This window comes from Taudactylus pleione, unplaced genomic scaffold (assembly GCF_031769625.1).
Source record: "Taudactylus pleione unplaced genomic scaffold, aTauple2 ptg000162l, whole genome shotgun sequence".
Lineage (NCBI taxonomy): Eukaryota > Metazoa > Chordata > Amphibia > Anura > Myobatrachidae > Taudactylus > Taudactylus pleione.
Window position 1 is genome coordinate 10,937,760 of NW_028284564.1, and position 16,815 is coordinate 10,954,574.

A 16,815-nucleotide genomic window follows, 5' to 3' on the forward strand; every position below is an offset into this window, starting at 1 on the left:
CCCCATAAGCATCATTTCCCCCAGTACTTTATCCCCATAAGCAGCATGTCCCCCCAGTACTTTATCCCCATATTCAGCATGTCCCCCAGAACTTTATCCCCATAAGCAGCTTGTCTCCCCAGTACTTTATCTCCACATGCAGCAGTCCCCCCAGTACTTTATCCCCATAAGCAGCATGTCCCCCCAATACTTTATCCCAACAAGCAGAATATCTCCCCAGTACTTTATCTACACAAGCAGCAGTCCCCCCAGTACTTTATCCCCACATGCAGCAGTCTCCCCAGTACTTTATCCCCACAAGCAGCAGGTCCCAACAGTACTTTATCCCCACAAGCAGCAGTCCCCCCAGTACTTTATCCCCACATGCAGCAGTCCCCCCAATACTTTATCCCCATAAGCAGCATATCCCCCAGGTGCTTTATACCCATAAGCAGCATGTCCCCCCAGTACTTTATCCCCATAAGCAGCATGTCTCCCCAGTACTTTATACTCATAAGCAGCATGTCCCTCCCAATACTTTATCCCCATAAGCAGCACTCCCCCTCAGTACTTTATCCTCATAAGTAGCACTCCCCCCAGTACTTTATCCCCATAAGCAGCATGTCCCTCCAGTACTTTATCCCCATAAGCAGCATGTCCCCCCAGTACTTTATCCCCATAAGCAGCATTTCCCCCAGTACTTTATCCCCATAAGCAGCATGTCCCAACAGTACTTTATCCCCATAAGCAGCACTCCCCCCAGTACTTTATTCCCATAAGCAGCATGTCCACCCCAGTACTTTATCCCCATAAGCAGCACTCCCCCTCAGTACTTTATCCTCATAAGCAGCACTCCCCCCAGTATTTTATCCCCATAAGCAGCATGTCCCTCCAGTACTTTATCCCCATAAGAAGCATATCCTCATCAGTACTTTATACCCATAAGCAGCATATCCCCCCAGGACTTTATACCCATAAGCAGCTCCCCCCCCCCAGGACTTTATCCCCATAAGCAGCATATCCCCATCAGTACTTTATACCCATAAGCAGCATGTCTCCCCAGTACTTTATCCCCATAAGCAGCATGTCCCCGCAGTACTTTATCCCCATAAGCAGCATGTCCCCCCAGTACTTTATCCCAATAAGCAGCATGTCACCCCAGTACTTTATCCCCATGAGCTGCATGTCCCCCCAGTACTTTATCCCAATAAGCAGCATGTCCTCCCAGTACTTTATCCCCACAAGCAGCAGTCCCCCCAGTACTTTATCTCCTCAAGCAGCAGTCCCCCCAGTACTTTATCCCCACATGCAGCAGTCCCCCCAGTACTTTATCCCCATAAGCAGCATGTTCCCCTGTACTTTATCCCCACAAGCAGCAGTCTCCCCAGTACTTTATCCCCATAAGCAGCATGTCCCAACAGTACTTTATCCCCATAATTTACATGTCCCCCCAGTACTTTATCCCCACATGCAGCTGTCCCCCCAGGACTTTATCCCCACATGCAGCAGTCCCCCCAGTACTTTATCCCCCAAGCAGCAGTCCCCTACTTTATCCCCACATGCAGCAGTCCTCCCAGTCCTCCCAGTACTTTATCCCCACAAGCAGCAGTCCCCTACTTTATCCCCACATGCAGCAGTCCCACCAGTAATGTTTGCAAGTAGCTAACCGGAAAATAGCCCCAAAGAATGCCCCTTAAAGATTGGTGAACAGTGGGGTCTTTTTTACTTACCTCTGGTAACTTTTATACACTGCAAATAATATCTTTCCTACTTCCAACGTTCAGCTCTGCAAAGAAAACAAGATTGAGGAAAGGGAGTGTCCTGGGAGTGGTAATAAACCTGAACATCGTTTATCGCTTAAAAAAAAATTACCGATATGAAGAAATTACTCAACAATATCGTACAAATCGGCCTGCATGTACGGGCAATAAACGTCAAAAATAAACGACCAATGGGAGCGCGCATTAACGATATCGTTAAATCGGTCAAAAAATCGCCCAGTGTGTTTGCACCTTTACTTTAAACAAAGAGGGGCACACTGCTGGGGACACAAGGGGGGCACACTGCTGGGGACACAAGGGAGGCACACTGCTGGAAACACAGTGGGAGGTTACATTGCTGGATACACAGAGGGAGGCTACATTGCTGGATACACAGAGGGGGCACAATGCTGGGAATACAGGGGGGCACATTACTGTAAATACAAAAGTAGGGTGAGCACATTACTACCAATACAGGGGGTAGTACATTAATGGCAAAATCCATTAGTCCATTCAGAGGGGGAAGGGAACATACAATACAGAGGGGGAAGGGAACATACAATACAAGACATATAGGAGGGTGAATAATGCAGGATGTACAGGGGGGGCATAATACAGGACATATAGGTGGGGGTATCATAATACAGAACATATGTACAAAACATACAGATATGGGTGGGTGCATGCAGACATTGAGAGGCACAAACATACGGAAGACATATACTGTATACTCTTATTGCACTAGTAATATTAGTGTAAAGGCTATCTATCCAAATATCTAAAGGTAAATTGGGGCTGTAGTCAGGATAGATAATTGACAACTGTCATTCCTTGACCCCATCGACCTCCTTTATAGATATCTTGAGGTTTACATATTTAAATAGCTAGCCTTTATACTGACATTACCATCAACATTATCATTTATATTGTGTACATCTATTTGTGTGGATAGATAGATAGATAGATAGATAGATAGATAGATAGATAGATAGATAGATAGATAGATAGATAGATAGATAAATATGAGATAGATCAATATACAGTATATATAAGATAGATACTGTAGATAGATACAAACACACCATTTTTGCTATTTGTGAACCCCTCTAGAACTGCTTATCCCAATGTTGGAATACTGCCTCAGACTGACAAGAAGCTTCTGTGTAATGCAGCCGGCGGGAGGAAGAATAAATGGCAATGGGTCCAATGAGAGGTATGAGAGGTTTGAGGGAGGGGAGCCCCAAACCAGTATCTTGCCTAAGGCCCCGTAAGGTCTAAATCTGTCTCCACCCCTCCCCACTACTATGCCTCATTCCATTTTCCCATCTATACCTTTGCCACATTCTCCATCTGTCCACCTCTATCTGTGCCCCTGATACTTCCCCCTGCTGTGCCTCTGCCCCATTTGCCATCTGTACCTCTGTCACCATCTCCATTTATCCCTCTGCTTCTTTCCCCATCCAGTACCTCTGCTACCTCCTCATGTGTGCACATTCCACCCTCATGGCTGGTGGCTGCCATCAGAAGCGGTGCCGCAGACCACAGAAGCAAGGGCGTGTATAGCACCACAGGTAAGCACCATTTCCTGTTAATAATAATTTTCTATTTCTATTTTCTGTATATATATATATATATTTTATGTATGTGTGTATACGGGAGGCATTCCAACAGTAATTAGTGGGGTTAGGGGGAGGATGAAGGGTTAGGGATAGTTACTAGGGGGAGGGTTAGGGATGCCGGTGTCAGGATTGTTTGATAAAAGAAATTCAGATTTTGTCCTGCCCCACAATTTCTGTTACTATGTATTATCCGGTTGAACCTCTGTTGCATGATGATGACATTGGCTTTATTGCTACACAAACAGGCGGCTTCCAGACCATGTGATATCCTGCATGAATTGTGAATACTGACTCAAGACACTGTCCAGGGAGGATCAATTACTTAAGAGGTTCCCCGTTGCAGAGAAATCATACAGGTAAGAAAATACTCATTCACATGCTGTGCTTATTCACTGCAGAGAGGGACTGGGGGCATGGCTATCAGCTCCTGGAGTGGTGGGCATGCCCTCAGCATGACAAATACAGGGGAAGTGGCTTGTGGGCATGACACACCCCTTTCCACAAGGATACGCCCACTTTTTCAGGCGCGCGCCTTCGGCTTACGCACATAGGACCATTTTCAGTATTTTTTTCCATGGCCATTTTGCATTCACAATCTGCCCCTGTCCATCATACTTCCGTATGAAACGTAGGTGCCGTGGCTGTGAGCGGCAGTAGAGCATTATTATCAGGGTGGCCACCTGCATTTTCACCGGACTTGGGATATCAATATACTGTAGAGCTGGAGCTTCTGCTAATAAAGTATCCATCCGTCATTTATTTGTCCGAGACTGTACCCATAATTGTTTCAATGCCTCTATTGGAATCCTGAGGACATTGATTGTCTTCTATATTGCATAATAGTTTTGGCAGTGTTATACTTTTAAATGGGTATGAACCCTATTAATTGGCTGTAATTTTCTTATGTGAATATATATTTGTAGTGACTATTGCAGATTTAAATTTACATGTAAGATACATATTTATTAAATTGTATAATATATATATAAATATATATATAAAAAGATTTATTTTCTTGTGTGTGTGCGTAAGCAAATAAGTGGCGTTATTAATGTACAGTGACACTGCCGCAGTTTATCGTCCACATAGCAGGGGTTCTCTGTTGTCCATAGAAAAGGGGTGTTGTCTGTGTTGTTCAACAAGGGGCTGGTGCCTCATTCAGGGGTGCTCTTCCCCAGTGTAAAAAAAAAAATGTAATTATTAATCCGCAAAAAAAAGATATATTTTCTTGTGTGTGATTAGCAACTTACCTACACTATTATTGTATGGTGACACTGCCGCAATTTATCATCCACATATTTGTAACTCTACAGGTGGTCTGTCCGCACTTGGCAGGGGTGCTTTTTGTTCATAAAAAAGGGGTACTGTCTGTGTTGTTCATCAAGGCCTCTTTCAGGGGTGATAATCCCCAGTGTAAAAAAAAATATTGTTCGGTGACACTGCCGGTCAGACCGCAGTGTAAGTTTGTTGATATGGAGGATGATCAAATGAAAAGAGAGCACGAACCACATACCAGTCTTGCAGCTGCTGCCAGTAGTCATGATGACTATGCAAGGCCGTCAACGTAATCTACAAAGGCCGATGCCCAAGGGCTTAAGTCAAAATCAAACAAGCAATGTTTTACAGTGTTAAAGAAAAAAAAAATAAGTTAAGTTAGCTGCAGAGAAACAAAAAATTGGCAATATGCCATTTACTACACGAAGTGGCAAGGAAAGGATAAGGCCTGGGCCTTTATTTATGACTGGTGGTTCTGCATCTTATGATGATGTAAGCTCTTATCCCTGTAAAAGTGATAAAAAAATTAAAATTGCTAAGGCACATGAACCAAGTGTGTGCTCAGAAAAGTCACAGATCCCCGAAGAGAGTCCAAGTGTGTCCGCAGTTGCCATGTGTGAGCCTCATCTTTCTAATACTGTACTTGAAGAGGATCCTCCTTCCACCATTTGTGTGCCCTCTACGAATGTGGGGATGAGCTGCACAAGTCAACATGCTGACATAAAAATCAAGGATGCTTCTGTGGATGATTAGGAGGATATTTCTGTAGTTGGTGCTAACAAGGATGATGAGGAAGTTGATGATGAGGATGTTGATGCTGAGGATGTTGTTTGCTTAAATCAGGCAACAGTTGTTGCCCATTGTATAAAAAAGCCCATTGTCATGCTGGAGCAAAAGACAAAAAAATACACTTCTCATATGTGGAACTATTTCCACCCAAATTCGGACAACAGTTGTCAAGCCATACGTGACCTTTGCCAAGCAAAAGTGAGTAGAGGTAAGGACCTTAACCATCTAGGAACCTCCTCCTTATGTCACTTGCAGCGCATTCATCAAATTCAAAATTGTTTTTCAAATTCAGAAACTTTGGCTAAAAACGTAACAATCAGTCCAGTGCCACCTAGCTGCTCCCTTCTCTCTGTTAGATCCAAGCGCCTGCAATCTCCACCACCAACACCAGCATCATCATCAACATCCTCAATCATGATCGGAAGTAGTCCTGCATCCAATTTCATAAGAATGACTGACTCCTCTCCTATCCATGATTCCCCAGAAGGATCCTTGAGTGCTGTTGCTGTGAGTGGATCTTCATCCCAGAAGGGGACCAGGAAGAAGACTACTTTTAGTAGTTTAACAAAACAATTGACTGTCAAACAATCCTTTGCAATGGGGAACAAGTATGACAGCAGTCACCCAGTTGCACATGAATTACTGACACCATAACAGCTATGATGGTATTAGATGTGCATCCAGTATCCACCATTAATGCAATGGGTTTTAGATAGTTAATTGAGGTCCTGTGTCCCCTCTACCATGTCCCTTCTAGATTCCACTTCACTAGAACAGCAATTCCCAGGCTGTACTAGGACATTAAAAAAAAACCTTATTAGTGTCCTCCGAAATGAAGTTGTGCCCACTGTCCACTTAACCACAGATATGTGGACAAGCAGGCCAAGGCAAACTAAAGACTACATGACTGTGACAGCCCGCTGGGTAGGTGTATTGCCTCCAACATCGCAAACAGCAGCAGCAGCGTCTAACAAGTGGCAGCTCATTCAGAGGCAGACTATCACCGTTTTCACTAAGAGGCATACTGCTGAGAACCTCTTAGAAAAACTCAGGGAAGTCATTGCAAAATGGCTTACCCTGCTTGGACTATCCTCGGCATTTGTATTGCTGACAATGCCACCAATATTGTGCGAGCATTACTTCTGGGCAAATTCGAACATGTCCCATGTTTTGCTCACACAATTAATTTGGTGGTGCAACATTTTTTTAAAAATGACAGGGGCGTGCAAGAGATGCTCTCCGTGGCCCAAAAGATTTCGGGACATTTTCAACATTCAGCAACTGCGTGTCAAAGATTGCAGCACCAGCAAGAACTGTTGCCATCAGCTGAAACAAGTAACTGAGGTAGTAACTAGATGGAATTCTACCTTCTATATACTTCAGCAGATGAAGGAGCTGCAAAAGGCCATCCAAGGCTACACAATGGCCTATGACATTGGGAAAGGAGCAGGAATGCACCTTAGTCAAGTGCAGTGGAGAATAATTTCCGTGTTGTGCAAGGTTCTCAAACCCTTTGAACTTGCCACATGTGAAGTTAGTTCAGACACTGCCAGCTTGAGTCATGTCATTCCCCTAATCAGACTTTTGCAAAAGCAGCTGGAGAAGCTGAAGGAGGAGCTGAAACGGAGTGATTACGCTAAGTATGTGGGAAATCAGATCACTATATTTTGGCCACCATACTTGGTCCTAGGTTTCAGTCATACCTTGTGTCTTTCTTTCGGACAGACATAAATCTGAAGAGATGCAAAGAGCTGTTGGTGAACAAATTGTCAACTCAAGCGGCACGTGACACAGGAGCATCTCCTCCTTGTGGCTGCCAGAAAAAAATGAAGTTTTCCTAAATGACCCACTGCTGGTGATGCAGATCAGTCAGCAAACCTAATGACATCTGGTTGGATTTGAAAGACCTGCCGACAATGAGTGACATGTCTACCATGACTTTGTCTGATATGGTCACCATTCAGAGAATGGTGGATGATTATTTTAGGGATAGCATCCAAATGGGCATATCAGACAGTCCGTTTCACTACTGGCAGGAAAAACAGGCAAATTGGAGTCCTTTACACAAACTGCATTTGCTTTACTTAAGTTGCCCACCCTCCAGTGTGTACTCTCCAAAATGTGGAAAAGATGATGTTCATAACAATGAATTACAATTTTATTAAATAAAAAAATACAGAGGCATCTGTAATGGTGGATTCTGGTGGGGACAAATTAATATTATGTGAAGAAGAGGATGTACACACCAATGGGGATGATGATGACAATGATGACATCTGATCTTACCTATGTTGTAAATCCAGTATGTGTAAGGGATCTTTGCCACCAATGTTCTCTGCGCATTAGCAGCTTGTTTTGTGGGGGTCCAAAGAAACCTACCATTTCAGCCACAAGTGGCAGTCCCTGTCGCTGAAGTGATTGGTTTGTTAAACTGTGAATGTCCTGTTTCATATATACAACATAAGAGTGGGTGGGAGGGCCCAAAGACAATTCCATCTTGCACCTCTTTTCTTTGCATTATGTGCTTTTTGGGGCATGCTGCCTGACATTTTTAATTTTAGGGTTTAAGAATGTCCAGAAATTATAATGGCAACAGACAGCATCTCCTGCATGCCCCTTTCATTTAAAAAAAAAAAAATTCTGAACCACCAAATTTATGGGGTGGGCAAATATGGGCAGCAGCACAGAGCATCTTCCTGCCAGAATGTGTGCAATAAAGTGCAAATATGTTTATTATAAAAATTAGTTGTGTATATTGGTCACATACATTCATATTTACATGGTACATACAGTGTGTAGAGCAGGCTGAGGTAACCTGAAGCATGCCACCTGTTGTTGACAAATAACTTCCAGTAGGCCCAGCAAACATCACAGATGCTGGGAGTTCTAGTTCAGCCGGAGAAATACAGGCTTCTTTCCTCTGATGTAAACTGCAAGTCTTGGTCCCATTATCCCTAACAACCTCCCTGAGTACAAAGTAAATGTCTGTTTACAGTATGTTCTAGCAGCACCTCCACAAGCAAGGCCACCTCATTTCTATTAGATGTATGAAAAAGTAAAAAACCTCATCCGGATCTAAGATGTCTTTTAGGAACTGAAGAACTTGATCCTTGATTGATCTTGCCTTATAAATCTTTTTAAGAATCAAAACATTAAAATAAATAAATTAGGACTTCCGGTGGGCAGGGCATCTGGTATGGCCACATTTTAACCACTCTCCCTGCAGAGACATCTGAAATCTCCCTCCATCCACTATTTAAAGTGCTTATATCTGTGCATTTCCTACTACATTGGATGGAAAAAGTGTGGAGGTTCATTTTGATACCTTTATTCATGGGGGAGATCTTTTATTCACCGGAGTCTGGCCATTAAAAGAAGTGACCTACGTGAATGCCATCTTCTTGGTGCGAAGAACAGTGTGGCATCTGAGGTGTCTCCTCCTGTGCCCTTCCCAGATTCTTCACGCACAACACCACTTTGCAAGTGAACTTGGTTGCGGGGTTGGGTGACTGAATCCCTGCTGCTGTTTTACCAGCGTGTCCCAGCAGTATATATTTGGAAGCTGGCCTGCCCGTTCCTCTGCAGACATTGTAAGAGGCATATACTAAGGAATTATGGTCTACACACCTGCATCACTTACCTTCGTTGTCGCTGACTGCATTTCAGAGAGACCGCGGACAGCGCGTTCATCTGCCTGGTTGCCTTCTGGATCATTGCCTGGTTCCACTGACGATGCTGTGTCCATCCACAGCTCCTGTGTTTACCACGCCCTCTGCTGTGGGTCCTGGGGGCTGCTGTGAGGAGGTTCCTGGTGCTCTCCCCTGTGGTATACCCATGTTCAGCCTTCCTCTCCCTCCGCGATCCTACTCCACGTGGTCCCGGGTGCGTGTTGTGACAAGCTCTGGCTGCCTGTGATTGGATCCTTTGCTGCATGGGGATCAAGCTTCTATGTCCTGATTGACGTGCTGATCCTCCCTGGTTTCCCCTGTGACCATCAGGACTGTTTCCCCTACCCTCCATCCAGCTTCTGCTTGCCACCAGGATCTGGCTGAGGATTTGCTCTGCGCTGTCTCTCCTTCGGAGGCTGATGGTTCCGGTGCTGTCCGGCTCTTCTACCCACCTGATCTTCTCCTCTATATTGGCCATCCTGTTGAGAGATTTGTGATACTGAATGTGGCAGCTGAAGCGAGGGGGATAGTGGAGGCTATTTACAGATGTGCTTCTCTCGGTACTAACCCTGTTTGTTACACCCCTTTCCTCTTTCTCTTAATACCTTGCTAACAGACTCTTCTGTTTCTTCCCTTTACTTGGATCCTATCCTTCCTTGTGTTTTGCCCTCAGCCCTTTGCCCACTTCCCATTCCTTGTCTTCTATCCCTTCTCTTTTCCAATTTCTCCTGTATCTATGGAATTGCCTATCTCTATTAGAGCTCTGTGACAAATATAGCTGGAGTGTGGATTCTACGGGATTTGCTGTGTCACCTCAGTAGGGTAGGGAGGTTCACCTGCTCCCCGCACTCTGAGATTATATAATATCCTTGCCTATATCCTCATTGCATTTTAAAGAGTACACTTGAAAAAATTTCAGATAGACTGATTTCCTTGATTTTGTTGTATAAATTACTTTGCCACTTGTAATTGCTCATCGCCACCATCTAGTGGGCAATTGGTAAATTAACAGGATTATTTGTTTCTATTTAGTGATGTAGCTACACAATTGCAAAGAAGTTGCTAAACACAAGTTACTGTGATGAGCTTTTATAACTGGTACTGTTAGGTGTCACTGAGCCCTTTGACCATTCAGATAAACTTATGTATTTGTGACCTCATCCTTTATTTGAAAGACAAAACAGTCTGTTGATTCTGAGTCTAGAAGTGTTTTTCTTGTGTTCACTATTATAGGAATACCTGGTTTAAGAATGTACGGTATAGTTAAACGCTACTAATGTGATGGTCTTTTTTTGTGATATTGGGGATATTCATTCCAGGTTTAATTTTTTTTAATCATTTTATTAGACAACTGTACTTTTTTTTAAAAAAAATTCATTTTTAATTTTTTTTATTATTCTCTTTTTGGGCTGCTTGGAGTGGGATGGATCAGTTCCTTTTAAGATTATCCCTAGAAAGTGACCACCCACAAGATACCCCATCAAAAATGGTTAGAAACAAATCAACTAACAACAAGAATGCATCTTCTCAGGGAGCCTCCTCTTCCTCGGGCACTGCAGAGTCCACTCAGCCTGAACATGGGGTTATCGTTGCTTCGGCTTGTATTGCAGAAATGGTTGAGGCAATGACCAAAGCCTGTATGCCGCAAATTGATAAAAAAAAGTTTGAAAACATGCAGCTTCGCTAGATGTGGCCATGTCCAAAGTTGATTCAAACACGTCTAAGATTTCGGGCATGGAACAGCGGTTGAGTGACGCCGAAGATACTATTCACTCTTTACAAGCCACAATTGAAGCTCAAACACACTCCCAAATTTGATAACTGATAAACTGGGCGATTTGGAGAACAGGAATCGGAAAAACAATTTGCGCTTCATTGGGATCCCCGAGTCCGTTAAAGGCCAACAATTAATGGACTTTCTTAGTATATCTCTGCCTCGAGCTTTGAATCTTCCAACAGAAGCATCTCCACCACAGATTGAGCTTGCGCACTGTTGGGGCCCGGAAAGAGAGGACAACGGGTCCACACCCTGTTATAGCCAGATTCTTGGCCTTCAGACCAAAGGAGAAGATTCTTTCAGCGGCTAAAATGTTCCCTCAGCTCCTTGTAGAAGACAGACGCATCTTGATCTTTCAAGATTTCTCGGCTTCAGTGGCACAGAAAAGAAAATCTTTTTCACCAGTCTGTCGTCATTTTCGAATAACCACAGATTCACTCTTCTATTTCCTGCTAGACTCCGTGTAGACATGGATGGTTGCACTCAGTTTTTCACTGACCCTAATAAGGCTAAGGCTTATTTTTTACGTTCCCCTCCATCTCCGTGGTCAACTAACTGCTAAGTCTACACTTCATTATGTGTCTCATTTTTCAAATCTAGGTTAACTGATTTATTGAGTCCTGGAATGACCCCAAGATTCATTACTGTCAGCTGGTTACTGGCAGTAAATGTCCTATTTGGGTTCACACTCACAGTTATATTATTGTTTAGTAGGGAATCCTCTCCCTCTGTTTTGGGAGCTGATTCCATTATATTTGGAAGGAAAAGTTATTTAAATTCTGAAGCATTTTCAACATATTCCTTGAAAATTCATGATATTTCTCATTGCATTAATGTTAGGTTAATATTCTGCATTTTGTGCTTGGGTTTTTGTCTTATAAAAACAAAATGTTTATTGTTTTTGGAAGTGTACGAAGTGATAAGTTGTGCGAGCTACCTCAAATTACTGGATTTCCCTGTAGGCTGGGATGGGGAATTGTGATATTTACAATCGGATTCTTGTAATACTCTACCCCTACAAGGTATTGGTTGATGTCATCCTTGGATTTACAAACCTCTACATCCCCTGCTTCTTGTGGAACGTGCGGGGCCTTAATTCACCTATAAAAGGAAGAGAGTCTCCTTTCATTTTAAACAGTTGGGGGCACAGATAGTGTTTCTGCAGGAAACTCATTGGAGAGCTGGGGACGACTCTACCTTAAGGGACACTTGGATCCATGAGTGTATTTTGGCTCCGTTTTGCACCAAAGCACGTGGAATTGCTATCATACTGAGTCGCTCTTTGAAGTATACCATCTCAGATCAATACCTAGATCCTGGGGGAAGGTTTATTTTACTAGATATTGTTGTCTCAAATGTTCGGTATACTTTATTGAATATATATGCCCCTAATAATACTGCAGAATTCTTGTTGGAAATGTCTCAATTTCTAGCTCAGAGGGACGCCCCGGGTTTGATAGTGGGTGGGGACTTCAATACGGTGGATGGCCCTCACCAGGATAAATCCTCCCCTCCTGCCTCATTACATCATTCAGCTTGGCAACTTATTGCTAATTTTAAATCTTCTCGAGGCCTTGTTGATCCGTGGCATTTGTTTAACCCCAACTGATAAGTCCTACACTCATCTCTCTGCAGTCCATTGTACATTGTCTAGAATTGATTACATATTGGTAGAGGTCTCTTTATTCTCCTCTGTCCAAGACACCACTTTAGGCGATGTAATAATTTCGGATCATGTCCCCATGAGTGTGACCCTCTATTACCCATCTCACATGTTGTCTTCTCGATTCTGGAGATTTCCCTCTTATCTTTCCCAGTCAGAAGACTTTAAGAATGTTTTAAAATATTGCCCATTGGGATGACCCAATATTGTTATGGGAGACATCTAAGGTAGTGTTGAGAGGCCATATTATTAATTATGTAGCAAAAATACGTAGGGATGAAAAGAACAAATATCATGCTCTGCGGGATGCTATGGCTACAACATTTCGTCTATACATTGATAGTCCCAATGATGAAACTTTTACGTCTTATAAACAGACTCATCATTTTTTTTAAATCATATCTATTGTCTCAATCAAAATACAGACTAGGCCACGGCAAAAACAAATATTTTAGCTGGGGTAATAAACCTGGCAAATTGCTTGCAAACATGGCTAAGATGAAGTGTAGAAGAAGTTATATCCATTCTATTAAAGATCAGGTTACAGGTGCTGTCACTACTGAAAATTCTGCTATCATATTGCAGTTCCAAACATACTATGAACAATTGTATAGTTCTAAGCCGATAGATTCAGCTTTACGTGACACTCTTTTAGACGGGGCTTGTCTTCCACAGTTATCAGATGATCAGATAAGGCCGTTGAATAAAGATATCTCCATGGAGGAACTTTTGAATACCATCTCGGACCTCCCAGCCCATAATGCTCCTGGTCCCGATGGATTTGATAGTGACTACTTTAAAATTCTAAGGCATGAGATTTCCCCAACCCTACTGGAGACTTATCACTTAATACACAGACAAACTCCCACTTATCCTAATTTTAACTCTTCTCACACTATTTTTCTGCCCAAACCAAATAAAGATCCCCACTTAGTGGCCTCATATCGCCCAATCACCTTACTAAATTTAGACTTTAAGATCCTTGCAAAAATTATGGCTAAGACTTCAAACTATTCTCCTTGACCTATTGACTCCCCACCAATTAGGCTTTGTGAAAGGCCGACATTCGGTCAGGAATTCGTTCGGCCATTGCCGATACAGTGGTTTCAGCCAAAGACCCTTCATCTTCTAATTTGTTGCTTAGCCTTGATACCCATAAGGCCTTTGACTCAGTGCTTTGGCCACACTTATATAAAAATCCTCTCACGTAGATCCTTTGGTCAAGATTTTATTGGCTTACTGTATCTTTATACCTCCCCATGTACGACTTTGTTATTGAATGGACTGTGGGGGTGAGGTGCGGATGTATAGGGGTACTCATCAGGGTTGTCCACTATCCCCTCTCCTCTTGAATTTATCCCTGGATCCATTTCTTCGTTTAATTCAACTAGATTCCAATATTCCATTGGGCTCAAGAGAAATTAAGGCCACAGCGTTTGCAGATGATGTGTTACTGTATATTTCTCAGCCAAAAACCTATATACCCCATTTGTTATCCTTTCTTCATGATTTTGGAGATATTTCAGGACTCCTTATCAACCCAGAAAAGTCTATTGCCCTGTACTTACGTCCGGGATTCTCGCAACCAAGCTGGCATAATAGAGTACCCTTTACCTGGGCTAGGGGGAGTTTTATGTATTTAGGCATACAAATCACTAAAAAGCCATCCTCTCTTTATGTTAAGAATATTTCGAAGGTTATTGAGAGCTTGGTTGGGGATTTGGATGGGTGGCATTGTCTCCAGCTCTCCTATTTGGATAGGGCTAGCCTGCTCAAAATTGCTATACTCCCAAGGCTGATTTATATATTCAAATCTCTACCTTTACAACTTTCTTTGGAAGATACCAAAAGGTTTAATTAAATTTTAAGATAACGGGGGTATTAACTTCCCTAATATTACTCATTACAATCATGCAGCACTGCTGTGTCATTTATGGAACTGGTTACATGGTCCTGATATTTACACAGACTTGGGTCTCGAGGAAAATTTTCTGGCCAATTGCAATTTGACATCTCCACAACCAGGAGACACCTACAAATTTGCAGGAGAACCCTCTTCTTTGTAATAAACACTGATTATGGCATTTACTATGCCACAAACAGGGCCTATTAGCACATAAAACCTTTTTTCTTCAACTGTTACGAAATCCAGAATTCCAACATGGGTTAGCCGCAAACACCTTTTTACTTTGGGCAGCTAGGGGAATACACTATGTTGGTTGCTTAGTGAATAAAGATCATAGGAGGCCCCTCACGTTCCACCAGGCAGTAGCAAATTTTTACTTTTTGTCCTCTTCCCCCTTTTGCCTTTTACCATTACGTGAGCCAAATTATTCATAATTTATACAGCACACATAATGCATATAAATCAGTGACTGTATTGATTAACCAGATTCATACTCCACTCTGATACCAATTGAGTGGATTTCAGAGACATTATTCATATTAATTCAGTTGCCTTCAGATTGCAACAAAATAGCTCAATGTCTATGTGGCTTGGTTTCACGATACAATAAGAAACAAGTGTTTCAGTTTTATTCTTGTTATGTTATTTGCTTTTTATGTGAAGTATTTATCTTTTCTATAAGCCTTTGTTGTTATTATTATTATTATTATTATTATAAACCAATGATTCATTAAACAATAAATCTAAGAAAAAAAGAGAAAAAAGTGGGCGCTACCAATGTGAATCACCAATTATGCTAAAATAGATACCACTCCTGCTGCCCCCACACAGTGGATCTGGAAGTCCACCTGATTACAATAAAGACAAAATAGAGAAAGAAATGGGAGCGCTGACAGTGGCTGCTGATTTAAATTTTTTTAATAATTTTATTGAATATAATACAATCCCAAAAATTATTTAAAACATCAAAAATGAAGAATACAGATGGATTTAATTAATTAGGCTGCTAGTGCCATACTATTAAAGCACGGAACCAGTTCCACCATAAAATATTAATTAATATCAATATATAAATTCCTCCAAAGTCTAATGCAAAGTATCTTTTTAAAACACACACATATTGGAATAGAACGGAGCATAAATCAAAGTCATTAGTCACAGCCTGCCAGCATAGGTTAATTGCTGTCAGTATTTATATCCACTTTTACCCGATTAGTAAAGGGTTAATGAGTGTGGAAAAAACAGCACAGCTTATTCAGCGCAGATTAGTGTTAGTATTGCAGCGTTAATGTTGCAGTAGAAATTAGGTAATTCCTATAATAAATACATTACCATCCAACCATTTAGGTAGAAAAACACGGTATATTGTGGCAGTTAACCTCTACCCCAATCCCAGGGGAGGATACTCATGCAATGATCGCCTGCTCACAAGTTTAGAACAGTATCAGCCAAAAGTTTTACCACTTTGTGCACCATGTGGTCCGGAGACGCTTGTGACCTCAGGCAGATGGACCTCTATTCCTGAATCCTGGCACTTGTAACCGCTCACGGTGAACCAATAGGCTGTATAATGAGTACTCATTATACAGCCTATTGGTTATGGGGGTAGGAGGGGTAAGGAGCGCTCTTCCTGCTAGTAATGGTGATGGTGATGACTTGTGTGTGTTTGTTAGTGGTGTTAATTACAATGTTTCTTCTGGTGGTGGTGATGTTTTGGGAGTGAGGAGGGTGTGATTGGGTATGGAGTGTAGTTTGGGGTAATGTGAAAAGGGGAATGGAATAGGATCAAAATGAGGCCAGCGAGACACAGTAATTTTTGGCAAAATCTTTTATTGAGTAGTCACAATGCTGCTCTGTTAAGATCCCGGGCAGGTGGGTGGGGTTCAGTGATGAGTGGTGATGAGACTGGGGAGGTAGGTGGACCCTTTTAGGGGGCTCCTTCTCGTGCGGTTCAGTGACCTTGCACGTCACCCCTGCTGGACCTATGGTCGACAGTCTAGGAAGTCTCGGGGGGGTGGGGGGATTTGCAGAGTGGGTTGGAACACCTGTGCGGCGTCCCGCCTGTTGGTGTGAGTCTTTGCAGTACTTACCTACCGGTAGTTTTTTTGTTATGGTGATGTAGGTCGACGTTGCAGCCGTTGCAGATAGGTTGGAAGCTGCAGGTTTGTTGGTGAGCTGGATCAGCGTGTTGCTGGTGTGCTGCAAGTGCACGGCTGTTCTGATTGGTCTGCAGAGGTCAGCGACCGGAGTATGCAGCTGAAATTGGCTCTTGGTCGTGCCGCTGGTGGTGCGGAGCCAGAGGTGTGGATGGGTGAGCTGCTGGGAGGCTGGGTTGCAGCGTGTGTGCAGGGACCACCCCTGGGGGGTGGTCTGCCCAGG